The sequence below is a fragment of the Neolamprologus brichardi genome, chromosome 9 (assembly GCF_056152115.1).
Source record: "Neolamprologus brichardi isolate AB-2024 chromosome 9, ASM5615211v1, whole genome shotgun sequence".
Taxonomy (NCBI): Eukaryota; Metazoa; Chordata; class Actinopteri; order Cichliformes; family Cichlidae; genus Neolamprologus; species Neolamprologus brichardi.
In genome coordinates, this window is record NC_142112.1 from 17,260,394 (window position 1) to 17,273,859 (window position 13,466).

A 13,466-nucleotide genomic window follows, 5' to 3' on the forward strand; every position below is an offset into this window, starting at 1 on the left:
TGTAGACAAAATTGGTGGTGATTATTCAAGACCTTGTGTGTGAGGGAAAGCATTTGGATTTTTATTTGGGATGTAATTGGGAGCCAATGAAGAGAGAAGTCCATATGGGGGAAAAATACTCTCTCCTTCCAGTCCCTGACTGTGCTCTGGATGCAGCGTTTTGGAAAACTGTGTAAAGGCCTTTCAGGAAGCTTTTAGGACACTGTGAAAATACTGAATTTGAATAGTGGAGGCTAGAAGCAGTGAATGTATCCTTCCTCTCTATCATTAGATGGAGAGAGTGTACAAAGGCCGGCATAGTGGGTGTGTGGCCACTCTTGCTTGCACTTTTGCGTGTCCGTCAGCCAGCTGTGGAGAAGAGTAAAGTTTTTACATGCAAAGAGCTGTAGTGAAAAGCAGTGTTCCAAACAATGAAATGTGTGCAGTCTTTGTGCTTTTCATGCAGTGATGTTTGAAGCTATTTGTGCTGTTGTCCCATTCCCGGTGAAATCCGCTGTCCCTCCAATCCCGATCCCAGTCCTCTTGCAAAGCAATCAGCATTTGTCAGACGCATCAGTCATCGGCGGTACTCAGACAGGATCCTGGACGACTACACGGGTTCACGTCTGGGGTGGCTAAAAGACCAATTGAAGGATGCCACGTTTACTGAATATGTGCCTAATTTTGTCAGGACATAGCTGGGTCCATTGCTTCTGCGTGCTCTATTTTCACAAGCAAAGGCCTGGCTCTTTCTCAGGTGATCTCCATGCCGTGGCTTCTTCTCAAATCAACGTCTGGACTGCCGCAAAACAGCTGACCGTTGTCGACAGGATTCGAACCTGTGCGGGGAGACCCCAATGGATTTCTAGTCCATCGCCTTGACCGCTCGGCCACAACAACCACATTTGGCCGTGGAACTACATACTTGAAAGACATACGTCTTCCAAGTCCTACGCCACACGTCTTTCAAGTAGGATGTGCACAACAACGGCCACGCTGGATTGTAAATGCGGTAGCTGCATGACTTTGGTGCGAAAGCTTGTGGTTTTGCAGTTCCGTGAGATGGGTGCAGCACAGCTGCGGTTGAAGCTAGCTGGCTGACATTCGCTTGCTTGTTTGCATGAACAGTAACACACACAGCTGATGATTTTGCCACTGCAAAGAGCTGATCAGTACATGGTTAGTAAAATGTTATCTTCATTCCAAACATTCAGCACAATATTTAAAGTGGGACTGGGTGTCTTTATGAAGAAGTAGCGTGTCCAATCCCAGTTTCATGTAAGAAGGTATAGGTATGAAGTGATGAGAACCCAAAGCCTGTGTGAAGAGTGTCTTTCCACAGCAAACGGTAGCAGTGAGGCCGATGAAGAATGCACCTGGCCTGACATTGTAAGCATTTGCAGAAAGAGCGGAGAACATTTTTAGTGTAAAACAGTACGCAGCCCACATGCTTGAGCAGCACTGCGAGTGAAAACTGCGATGGCCGGGAATCGAACCCGGGTCAACTGCTTGGAAGGCAGCTATGCTCGCCACTATACCACCATCGCTGTGAAAGACTGCAACATGACTGATTCATTGTCCGGCTTATAAAGCTTTTCAGGACACTTAACAAGGTGGGCATTGTGATTACTCGCTTGTCAGGTTCTAAACTGGTCAAAAGGTGGATCACTAAAAAGACTAGTGCTTTCATGCAACTGCACATTTAATCTCATCAGCTGAGCTTCTTTGCTACTCAAGTGTGGCCTCTCACGCATTTAAAGTCTTGCGTGATTTTTAGCACCTTGAGAGTCGCAATGGTCACGCGAGTTCTTCACGTCACAGCAGACAAGGTGCGAAAAGGTGTGAATCTGTCTTGGGACGAATCTGGGACGAAGACGTCTTTGGCTCCTCTTTCAAGTTATTGGACTTTGGCAAAAAGGTTTTACGCTTAATTAAAAAATGAGAGCAAGTGTCTGTGTCCCGAATACAAAGTGGGAGCTGGTTCCACAGAGAGGGGCCTGAAAAGTGATGGCTCTGCCTTCCATTGTACTTTTAAATCCCCTCGGAAGCCAGCAGTCTGAGAGCAAAGCACTCTGTTGGGATGATATGGCAATGTGAGATCTTGTAGACAAAATTGGTGGTGATTATTCAAGACCTTGTGTGTGAGGGAAAGCATTTGGATTTTTATTTGGGATGTAATTGGGAGCCAATGAAGAAAGAAGTCCATATGGGGGAAAAATACTCTCTCCTTCCAGTCCCTGACTGTGCTCTGGATGCAGCGTTTTGGAAAACTGTGTAAAGGCCTTTCAGGAAGCTTTTAGGACACTGTGAAAATACTGAATTTGAATAGTGGAGGCTAGAAGTAGTGAATGTATCCTTCCTCTCTATCATTAGATGGAGAGAGTGTACAAAGGCCGGCATAGTGGGTGTGTGGCCACTCTTGCTTGCGCTTTTGCGTGTCCGTCAGCCAGCTGTGGAGAAGAGTAAAGTTTTTACATGCAAAGAGCTGTAGTGAAAAGCAGTGTTCCAAACAATGAAATGTGTGCAGTCTTTGTGCTTTTCATGCAGTGATGTTTGAAGCTATTTGTGCTGTTGTCCCATTCCCGGTGAAATCCGCTGTCCCTCCAATCCCGATCCCAGTCCTCTTGCAAAGCAATCAGCATTTGTCAGACGCATCAGTCATCGGCGGTACTCAGACAGGATTCTGGACGACTACACGGGGGCACGTCTGGGGTGGCTAAAAGACCAATTGAAGGATGCCACGTTTACTGAATATGTGCCTAATTTTGTCAGGACATAGCTGGGTCCATTGCTTCTGCGTGCTCTATTTTCACAAGCAAAGGCCTGGCTCTTTCTCAGGTGATCTCCATGCCGTGGCTTCTTCTCAAATCAACGTCTGGACTGCCGCAAAACAGCTGACCGTTGTCGACAGGATTCGAACCTGTGCGGGGAGACCCCAATGGATTTCTAGTCCATCGCCTTGACCGCTCGGCCACTACAACCACATTTGGCCGTGGAACTACATACTTGAAAGACATACGTCTTCCAAGTCCTACGCCACACGTCTTTCAAGTAGGATGTGCACAACAACGGCCACGCTGGATTGTAAATGCGGTAGCTGCATGACTTTGGTGCGAAAGCTTGTGGTTTTGCAGTTCCGTGAGATGGGTGCAGCACAGCTGCGGTTGAAGCTAGCTGGCTGACATTCGCTTGCTTGTTTGCATGAACAGTAACACACACAGCTGATGATTTTGCCACCGCAAAGAGCTGATCAGTACATGGTTAGTAAAATGTTATCTTCATTCCAAACATTCAGCACAATATTTAAAGTGGGACTGGGTGTCTTTATGAAGAAGTAGCGTGTCCAATCCCAGTTTCATGTAAGAAGGTATAGGTATGAAGTGATGAGAACCCAAAGCCTGTGTGAAGAGTGTCTTTCCACAGCAAGCGGTAGCAGCGAGGCCGATGAAGAATGCACCTGGCCTGACATTGTAAGCATTTGCAGAAAGAGCGGAGAACGTTTTTAGTGTAAAACGGTACGCAGCCCACATGCTTGAGCAGCACTGCGAGTGGAAACTGCGATGGCCGGGAATCGAACCCGGGTCAACTGCTTGGAAGGCAGCTATGCTCGCCACTATACCACCATCACTGTGAAAGACTGCAACATCACTGATTCATTGTCCGGCTTATAAAGCTTTTCAGGACACTTAACAAGGTGGGCATTGTGATTACTCGCTTGTCAGGTTCTAAACTGGTCAAAAGGTGGATCACTAAAAAGACTAGTGCTTTCATGCAACTGCACATTTAATCTCATCAGCTAAGCTTCTTTGCTACTCAAGTGTGGCCTCTCACGCATTTAAACTCTTGCGTGACTTTTAGCACCTTGAGAGTCGCAATGGTAACGCGAGTTCTTCACGTCACAGCAGACAAGGTGCGAAAAGGTGTGAATCTGTCTTGGGACGAATCTGGGACGAAGACGTCTTTGGCTCCTCTTTCAAGTTATTGGACTTTGGCAAAAAGGTTTTACGCTTAATTAAAAAATGACAGCAAGTGTCTGTGTCCCGAATACAAAGTGGGAGCTGGTTCCACAGAGAGGGGCCTGAAAAGTGATGGCTCTGCCTTCCATTGTACTTTTAAATCCCCTCGGAAGCCAGCAGTCTGAGAGCAAAGCACTCTGTTGGGATGATATGGCAATGTGAGATCTTGTAGACAAAATTGGTGGTGATTATTCAAGACCTTGTGTGTGAGGGAAAGCATTTGGATTTTTATTTGGGATGTAATTGGGAGCCAATGAAGAAAGAAGTCCATATGGGGGAAAAATACTCTCTCCTTCCAGTCCCTGACTGTGCTCTGGATGCAGCGTTTTGGAAAACTGTGTAAAGGCCTTTCAGGAAGCTTTTAGGACACTGTGAAAATACTGAATTTGAATAGTGGAGGCTATAAGTAGTGAATGTATCCTTCCTCTCTATCATTAGATGGAGAGAGTGTACAAAGGCCGGCATAGTGGGTGTGTGGCCACTCTTGCTTGCGCTTTTGCGTGTCCGTCAGCCAGCTGTGGAGAAGAGTAAAGTTTTTACATGCAAAGAGCTGTAGTGAAAAGCAGTGTTCCAAACAATGAAATGTGTGCAGTCTTTGTGCTTTTCATGCAGTGATGTTTGAAGCTATTTGTGCTGTTGTCCCATTCCCGGTGAAATCCGCTGTCCCTCCAATCCCGATCCCAGTCCTCTTGCAAAGCAATCAGCATTTGTCAGACGCATCAGTCATCGGCGGTACTCAGACAGGATTCTGGACGACTACACGGGGTCACGTCTGGGGTGGCTAAAAGACCAATTGAAGGATGCCATGTTTACTGAATATGTGCCTAATTTTGTCAGGACATAGCTGGGTCCATTGCTTCTGCGTGCTCTATTTTCACAAGCAAAGGCCTGGCTCTTTCTCAGGTGATCTCCATGCCGTGGCTTCTTCTCAAATCAACGTCTGGACTGCCGCAAAACAGCTGACCGTTGTCGACAGGATTCGAATCTGTGCGGGGAGACCCCAATGGATTTCTAGTCCATCGCCTTGACCGCTCGGCCACAACAACCACATTTGGCCGTGGAACTACATACTTGAAAGACATACGTCTTCCAAGTCCTACGCCACACGTCTTTCAAGTAGGATGTGCACAACAACGGCCACGCTGGATTGTAAATGCGGTAGCTGCATGACTTTGGTGCGAAAGCTTGTGGTTTTGCAGTTCCGTGAGATGGGTGCAGCACAGCTGCGGTTGAAGCTAGCTGGCTGACATTCGCTTGCTTGTTTGCATGAACAGTAACACACACAGCTGATGATTTTGCCACCGCAAAGAGCTGATCAGTACATGGTTAGTAAAATGTTATCTTCATTCCAAACATTCAGCACAATATTTAAAGTGGGACTGGGTGTCTTTATGAAGAAGTAGCGTGTCCAATCCCAGTTTCATGTAAGAAGGTATAGGTATGAAGTGATGAGAACCCAAAGCCTGTGTGAAGAGTGTCTTTCCACAGCAAGCGGTAGCAGCGAGGCCGATGAAGAATGCACCTGGCCTGACATTGTAAGCATTTGCAGAAAGAGCGGAGAACGTTTTTAGTGTAAAACGGTACGCAGCCCACATGCTTGAGCAGCACTGCAAGTGGAAACTGCGATGGCCGGGAATCGAACCCGGGTCAACTGCTTGGAAGGCAGCTATGCTCGCCACTATACCACCATCACTGTGAAAGACTGCAACATCACTGATTCATTGTCCGGCTTATAAAGCTTTTCAGGACACTTAACAAGGTGGGCATTGTGATTACTCGCTTGTCAGGTTCTAAACTGGTCAAAAGGTGGATCACTAAAAAGACTAGTGCTTTCATGCAACTGCACATTTAATCTCATCAGCTAAGCTTCTTTGCTACTCAAGTGTGGCCTCTCACGCATTTAAACTCTTGCGTGACTTTTAGCACCTTGAGAGTCGCAATGGTAACGCGAGTTCTTCACGTCACAGCAGACAAGGTGCGAAAAGGTGTGAATCTGTCTTGGGACGAATCTGGGACGAAGACGTCTTTGGCTCCTCTTTCAAGTTATTGGACTTTGGCAAAAAGGTTTTACGCTTAATTAAAAAATGAGAGCAAGTGTCTGTGTCCCGAATACAAAGTGGGAGCTGGTTCCACAGAGAGGGGCCTGAAAAGTGATGGCTCTGCCTTCCATTGTACTTTTAAATCCCCTCGGAAGCCAGCAGTCTGAGAGCAAAGCACTCTGTTGGGATGATATGGCACTGTGAGATCTTGTAGACAAAATTGGTGGTGATTATTCAAGACCTTGTGTGTGAGGGAAAGCATTTGGATTTTTATTTGGGATGTAATTGGGAGCCAATGAAGAGAGAAGTCCATATGGGGGAAAAATACTCTCTCCTTCCAGTCCCTGACTGTGCTCTGGATGCAGCGTTTTGGAAAACTGTGTAAAGGCCTTTCAGGAAGCTTTTAGGACACTGTGAAAATACTGAATTTGAATAGTGGAGGCTAGAAGTAGTGAATGTATCCTTCCTCTCTATCATTAGATGGAGAGAGTGTACAAAGGCCGGCATAGTGGGTGTGTGGCCACTCTTGCTTGCACTTTTGCGTGTCCGTCAGCCAGCTGTGGAGAAGAGTAAAGTTTTTACATGCAAAGAGCTGTAGTGAAAAGCAGTGTTCCAAACAATGAAATGTGTGCAGTCTTTGTGCTTTTCATGCAGTGATGTTTGAAGCTATTTGTGCTGTTGTCCCATTCCCGGTGAAATCCGCTGTCCCTCCAATCCCGATCCCAGTCCTCTTGCAAAGCAATCAGCATTTGTCAGACGCATCAGTCATCGGCGGTACTCAGACAGGATTCTGGACGACTACACGGGGTCACGTCTGGGGTGGCTAAAAGACCAATTGAAGGATGCCACGTTTACTGAATATGTGCCTAATTTTGTCAGGACATAGCTGGGTCCATTGCTTCTGCGTGCTCTATTTTCACAAGCAAAGGCCTGGCTCTTTCTCAGGTGATCTCCATGCCGTGGCTTCTTCTCAAATCAACGTCTGGACTGCCGCAAAACAGCTGACCGTTGTCGACAGGATTCGAACCCGTGCGGGGAGACCCCAATGGATTTCTAGTCCATCGCCTTGACCGCTCGGCCACAACAACCACATTTGGCCGTAGAACTACATACTTGAAAGACATACGTCTTCCAAGTCCTACGCCACACGTCTTTCAAGTAGGATGTGCACAACAACGGCCACGCTGGATTGTAAATGCGGTAGCTGCATGACTTTGGTGCGAAAGCTTGTGGTTTTGCAGTTCCGTGAGATGGGTGCAGCACAGCTGCGGTTGAAGCTAGCTGGCTGACATTCGCTTGCTTGTTTGCATGAACAGTAACACACACAGCTGATGATTTTGCCACCGCAAAGAGCTGATCAGTACATGGTTAGTAAAATGTTATCTTCATTCCAAACATTCAGCACAATATTTAAAGTGGGACTGGGTGTCTTTATGAAGAAGTAGCGTGTCCAATCCCAGTTTCATGTAAGAAGGTATAGGTATGAAGTGATGAGAACTCAAAGCCTGTGTGAAGAGTGTCTTTCCACAGCAAACGGTAGCAGCGAGGCCGATGAAGAATGCACCTGGCCTGACATTGTAAGCATTTGCAGAAAGAGCGGAGAACATTTTTAGTGTAAAACAGTACGCAGCCCACATGCTTGAGCAGCACTGCAAGTGGAAACTGCGATGGCCGGGAATCGAACCCGGGTCAACTGCTTGGAAGGCAGCTATGCTCGCCACTATACCACCATCGCTGTGAAAGACTGCAACATGACTGATTCATTGTCCGGCTTATAAAGCTTTTCAGGACACTTAACAAGGTGGGCATTGTGATTACTCGCTTGTCAGGTTCTAAACTGGTCAAAAGGTGGATCACTAAAAAGACTAGTGCTTTCATGCAACTGCACATTTAATCTCATCAGCTGAGCTTCTTTGCTACTCAAGTGTGTCCTCTCACGCATTTAAAGTCTTGCGTGATTTTTAGCACCTTGAGAGTCGCAATGGTCACGCGAGTTCTTCACGTCACAGCAGACAAGGTGCGAAAAGGTGTGAATCTGTCTTGGGACGAATCTGGGACGAAGACGTCTTTGGCTCCTCTTTCAAGTTATTGGACTTTGGCAAAAAGGTTTTACGCTTAATTAAAAAATGAGAGCAAGTGTCTGTGTCCCGAATACAAAGTGGGAGCTGGTTCCACAGAGAGGGGCCTGAAAAGTGATGGCTCTGCCTTCCATTGTACTTTTAAATCCCCTCGGAAGCCAGCAGTCTGAGAGCAAAGCACTCTGTTGGGATGATATGGCAATGTGAGATCTTGTAGACAAAATTGGTGGTGATTATTCAAGACCTTGTGTGTGAGGGAAAGCATTTGGATTTTTATTTGGGATGTAATTGGGAGCCAATGAAGAAAGAAGTCCATATGGGGGAAAAATACTCTCTCCTTCCAGTCCCTGACTGTGCTCTGGATGCAGCGTTTTGGAAAACTGTGTAAAGGCCTTTCAGGAAGCTTTTAGGACACTGTGAAAATACTGAATTTGAATAGTGGAGGCTATAAGTAGTGAATGTATCCTTCCTCTCTATCATTAGATGGAGAGAGTGTACAAAGGCCGGCATAGTGGGTCTGTGGCCACTCTTGCTTGCACTTTTGCGTGTCCGTCAGCCAGCTGTGGAGAAGAGTAAAGTTTTTACATGCAAAGAGCTGTAGTGAAAAGCAGTGTTCCAAACAATGAAATGTGTGCAGTCTTTGTGTTTTTCATGCAGTGATGTTTGAAGCTATTTGTGCTGTTGTCCCATTCCCGGTGAAATCCGCTGTCCCTCCAATCCCGATCCCAGTCCTCTTGCAAAGCAATCAGCATTTGTCAGACGCATCAGTCATCGGCGGTACTCAGACAGGATTCTGGACGACTACACGGGGGCACGTCTGGGGTGGCTAAAAGACCAATTGAAGGATGCCACGTTTACTGAATATGTGCCTAATTTTGTCAGGACATAGCTGGGTCCATTGCTTCTGCGTGCTCTATTTTCACAAGCAAAGGCCTGGCTCTTTCTCAGGTGATCTCCATGCCGTGGCTTCTTCTCAAATCAACGTCTGGACTGCCGCAAAACAGCTGACCGTTGTCGACAGGATTCGAATCTGTGCGGGGAGACCCCAATGGATTTCTAGTCCATCGCCTTGACCGCTCGGCCACAACAACCACATTTGGCCGTGGAACTACATACTTGAAAGACATACGTCTTCCAAGTCCTACGCCACACGTCTTTCAAGTAGGATGTGCACAACAACGGCCACGCTGGATTGTAAATGCGGTAGCTGCATGACTTTGGTGCGAAAGCTTGTGGTTTTGCAGTTCCGTGAGATGGGTGCAGCACAGCTGCGGTTGAAGCTAGCTGGCTGACATTCGCTTGCTTGTTTGCATGAACAGTAACACACACAGCTGATGATTTTGCCACCGCAAAGAGCTGATCAGTACATGGTTAGTAAAATGTTATCTTCATTCCAAACATTCAGCACAATATTTAAAGTGGGACTGGGTGTCTTTATGAAGAAGTAGCGTGTCCAATCCCAGTTTCATGTAAGAAGGTATAGGTATGAAGTGATGAGAACTCAAAGCCTGTGTGAAGAGTGTCTTTCCACAGCAAACGGTAGCAGCGAGGCCGATGAAGAATGCACCTGGCCTGACATTGTAAGCATTTGCAGAAAGAGCGGAGAACATTTTTAGTGTAAAACAGTACGCAGCCCACATGCTTGAGCAGCACTGCAAGTGGAAACTGCGATGGCCGGGAATCGAACCCGGGTCAACTGCTTGGAAGGCAGCTATGCTCGCCACTATACCACCATCGCTGTGAAAGACTGCAACATGACTGATTCATTGTCCGGCTTATAAAGCTTTTCAGGACACTTAACAAGGTGGGCATTGTGATTACTCGCTTGTCAGGTTCTAAACTGGTCAAAAGGTGGATCACTAAAAAGACTAGTGCTTTCATGCAACTGCACATTTAATCTCATCAGCTGAGCTTCTTTGCTACTCAAGTGTGTCCTCTCACGCATTTAAAGTCTTGCGTGATTTTTAGCACCTTGAGAGTCGCAATGGTCACGCGAGTTCTTCACGTCACAGCAGACAAGGTGCGAAAAGGTGTGAATCTGTCTTGGGACGAATCTGGGACGAAGACGTCTTTGGCTCCTCTTTCAAGTTATTGGACTTTGGCAAAAAGGTTTTACGCTTAATTAAAAAATGAGAGCAAGTGTCTGTGTCCCGAATACAAAGTGGGAGCTGGTTCCACAGAGAGGGGCCTGAAAAGTGATGGCTCTGCCTTCCATTGTACTTTTAAATCCCCTCGGAAGCCAGCAGTCTGAGAGCAAAGCACTCTGTTGGGATGATATGGCAATGTGAGATCTTGTAGACAAAATTGGTGGTGATTATTCAAGACCTTGTGTGTGAGGGAAAGCATTTGGATTTTTATTTGGGATGTAATTGGGAGCCAATGAAGAAAGAAGTCCATATGGGGGAAAAATACTCTCTCCTTCCAGTCCCTGACTGTGCTCTGGATGCAGCGTTTTGGAAAACTGTGTAAAGGCCTTTCAGGAAGCTTTTAGGACACTGTGAAAATACTGAATTTGAATAGTGGAGGCTATAAGTAGTGAATGTATCCTTCCTCTCTATCATTAGATGGAGAGAGTGTACAAAGGCCGGCATAGTGGGTCTGTGGCCACTCTTGCTTGCACTTTTGCGTGTCCGTCAGCCAGCTGTGGAGAAGAGTAAAGTTTTTACATGCAAAGAGCTGTAGTGAAAAGCAGTGTTCCAAACAATGAAATGTGTGCAGTCTTTGTGTTTTTCATGCAGTGATGTTTGAAGCTATTTGTGCTGTTGTCCCATTCCCGGTGAAATCCGCTGTCCCTCCAATCCCGATCCCAGTCCTCTTGCAAAGCAATCAGCATTTGTCAGACGCATCAGTCATCGGCGGTACTCAGACAGGATTCTGGACGACTACACGGGGGCACGTCTGGGGTGGCTAAAAGACCAATTGAAGGATGCCACGTTTACTGAATATGTGCCTAATTTTGTCAGGACATAGCTGGGTCCATTGCTTCTGCGTGCTCTATTTTCACAAGCAAAGGCCTGGCTCTTTCTCAGGTGATCTCCATGCCGTGGCTTCTTCTCAAATCAACGTCTGGACTGCCGCAAAACAGCTGACCGTTGTCGACAGGATTCGAATCTGTGCGGGGAGACCCCAATGGATTTCTAGTCCATCGCCTTGACCGCTCGGCCACAACAACCACATTTGGCCGTGGAACTACATACTTGAAAGACATACGTCTTCCAAGTCCTACGCCACACGTCTTTCAAGTAGGATGTGCACAACAACGGCCACGCTGGATTGTAAATGCGGTAGCTGCATGACTTTGGTGCGAAAGCTTGTGGTTTTGCAGTTCCGTGAGATGGGTGCAGCACAGCTGCGGTTGAAGCTAGCTGGCTGACATTCGCTTGCTTGTTTGCATGAACAGTAACACACACAGCTGATGATTTTGCCACCGCAAAGAGCTGATCAGTACATGGTTAGTAAAATGTTATCTTCATTCCAAACATTCAGCACAATATTTAAAGTGGGACTGGGTGTCTTTATGAAGAAGTAGCGTGTCCAATCCCAGTTTCATGTAAGAAGGTATAGGTATGAAGTGATGAGAACCCAAAGCCTGTGTGAAGAGTGTCTTTCCACAGCAAGCGGTAGCAGCGAGGCCGATGAAGAATGCACCTGGCCTGACATTGTAAGCATTTGCAGAAAGAGCGGAGAACGTTTTTAGTGTAAAACGGTACGCAGCCCACATGCTTGAGCAGCACTGCAAGTGGAAACTGCGATGGCCGGGAATCGAACCCGGGTCAACTGCTTGGAAGGCAGCTATGCTCGCCACTATACCACCATCACTGTGAAAGACTGCAACATGACTGATTCATTGTCCGGCTTATAAAGCTTTTCAGGACACTTAACAAGGTGGGCATTGTGATTACTCGCTTGTCAGGTTCTAAACTGGTCAAAAGGTGGATCACTAAAAAGACTAGTGCTTTCATGCAACTGCACATTTAATCTCATCAGCTAAGCTTCTTTGCTACTCAAGTGTGGCCTCTCACGCATTTAAACTCTTGCGTGACTTTTAGCACCTTGAGAGTCGCAATGGTAACGCGAGTTCTTCACGTCACAGCAGACAAGGTGCGAAAAGGTGTGAATCTGTCTTGGGACGAATCTGGGACGAAGACGTCTTTGGCTCCTCTTTCAAGTTATTGGACTTTGGCAAAAAGGTTTTACGCTTAATTAAAAAATGAGAGCAAGTGTCTGTGTCCCGAATACAAAGTGGGAGCTGGTTCCACAGAGAGGGGCCTGAAAAGTGATGGCTCTGCCTTCCATTGTACTTTTAAATCCCCTCGGAAGCCAGCAGTCTGAGAGCAAAGCACTCTGTTGGGATGATATGGCAATGTGAGATCTTGTAGACAAAATTGGTGGTGATTATTCAAGACCTTGTGTGTGAGGGAAAGCATTTGGATTTTTATTTGGGATGTAATTGGGAGCCAATGAAGAAAGAAGTCCATATGGGGGAAAAATACTCTCTCCTTCCAGTCCCTGACTGTGCTCTGGATGCAGCGTTTTGGAAAACTGTGTAAAGGCCTTTCAGGAAGCTTTTAGGACACTGTGAAAATACTGAATTTGAATAGTGGAGGCTATAAGTAGTGAATGTATCCTTCCTCTCTATCATTAGATGGAGAGAGTGTACAAAGGCCGGCATAGTGGGTGTGTGGCCACTCTTGCTTGCGCTTTTGCGTGTCCGTCAGCCAGCTGTGGAGAAGAGTAAAGTTTTTACATGCAAAGAGCTGTAGTGAAAAGCAGTGTTCCAAACAATGAAATGTGTGCAGTCTTTGTGCTTTTCATGCAGTGATGTTTGAAGCTATTTGTGCTGTTGTCCCATTCCCGGTGAAATCCGCTGTCCCTCCAATCCCGATCCCAGTCCTCTTGCAAAGCAATCAGCATTTGTCAGACGCATCAGTCATCGGCGGTACACAGACAGGATTCTGGACGACTACACGGGGGCACGTCTGGGGTGGCTAAAAGACCAATTGAAGGATGCCACGTTTACTGAATATGTGCCTAATTTTGTCAGGACATAGCTGGGTCCATTGCTTCTGCGTGCTCTATTTTCACAAGCAAAGGCCTGGCTCTTTCTCAGGTGATCTCCATGCCGTGGCTTCTTCTCAAATCAACGTCTGGACTGCCGCAAAACAGCTGACCGTTGTCGACAGGATTCGAACCTGTGCGGGGAGACCCCAATGGATTTCTAGTCCATCGCCTTGACCGCTCGGCCACAACAACCACATTTGGCCGTGGAACTACATACTTGAAAGACATACGTCTTCCAAGTCCTACGCCACACGTCTTTCAAGTAGGATGTGCACAACAACGGCCACGCTGGA

The 13,466-nt window shown here is 46.7% G+C and overlaps 1 protein-coding gene and 13 non-coding genes across 14 annotated transcripts in view; all 14 read right to left on the reverse strand.

The window, feature by feature from the left end:
- Positions 1–13,466, reverse strand: part of si:dkeyp-28d2.4 (B-cell receptor CD22) — a 165,397-nt gene that overhangs the window by 72,310 nt on the left and 79,621 nt on the right. The window lies entirely within an intron of this gene.
- trnas-aga (transfer RNA serine (anticodon AGA)) lies at positions 798–879 on the reverse strand. The gene has a single exon. It is a non-coding gene; the product is annotated as a tRNA-Ser (tRNA).
- On the reverse strand, positions 1,455–1,526 carry trnag-ucc (transfer RNA glycine (anticodon UCC)). Its single transcript has one exon. It is a non-coding gene; the product is annotated as a tRNA-Gly (tRNA).
- Positions 2,879–2,960, reverse strand: trnas-aga (transfer RNA serine (anticodon AGA)). Its single transcript has one exon. It is a non-coding gene; the product is annotated as a tRNA-Ser (tRNA).
- Positions 3,536–3,607, reverse strand: trnag-ucc (transfer RNA glycine (anticodon UCC)). Its single transcript has one exon. It is a non-coding gene; the product is annotated as a tRNA-Gly (tRNA).
- trnas-aga (transfer RNA serine (anticodon AGA)) lies at positions 4,960–5,041 on the reverse strand. Its single transcript has one exon. It is a non-coding gene; the product is annotated as a tRNA-Ser (tRNA).
- On the reverse strand, positions 5,617–5,688 carry trnag-ucc (transfer RNA glycine (anticodon UCC)). The gene has a single exon. It is a non-coding gene; the product is annotated as a tRNA-Gly (tRNA).
- On the reverse strand, positions 7,041–7,122 carry trnas-aga (transfer RNA serine (anticodon AGA)). The gene has a single exon. It is a non-coding gene; the product is annotated as a tRNA-Ser (tRNA).
- Positions 7,698–7,769, reverse strand: trnag-ucc (transfer RNA glycine (anticodon UCC)). Its single transcript has one exon. It is a non-coding gene; the product is annotated as a tRNA-Gly (tRNA).
- On the reverse strand, positions 9,122–9,203 carry trnas-aga (transfer RNA serine (anticodon AGA)). Its single transcript has one exon. It is a non-coding gene; the product is annotated as a tRNA-Ser (tRNA).
- On the reverse strand, positions 9,779–9,850 carry trnag-ucc (transfer RNA glycine (anticodon UCC)). The gene has a single exon. It is a non-coding gene; the product is annotated as a tRNA-Gly (tRNA).
- On the reverse strand, positions 11,203–11,284 carry trnas-aga (transfer RNA serine (anticodon AGA)). Its single transcript has one exon. It is a non-coding gene; the product is annotated as a tRNA-Ser (tRNA).
- Positions 11,860–11,931, reverse strand: trnag-ucc (transfer RNA glycine (anticodon UCC)). Its single transcript has one exon. It is a non-coding gene; the product is annotated as a tRNA-Gly (tRNA).
- On the reverse strand, positions 13,284–13,365 carry trnas-aga (transfer RNA serine (anticodon AGA)). The gene has a single exon. It is a non-coding gene; the product is annotated as a tRNA-Ser (tRNA).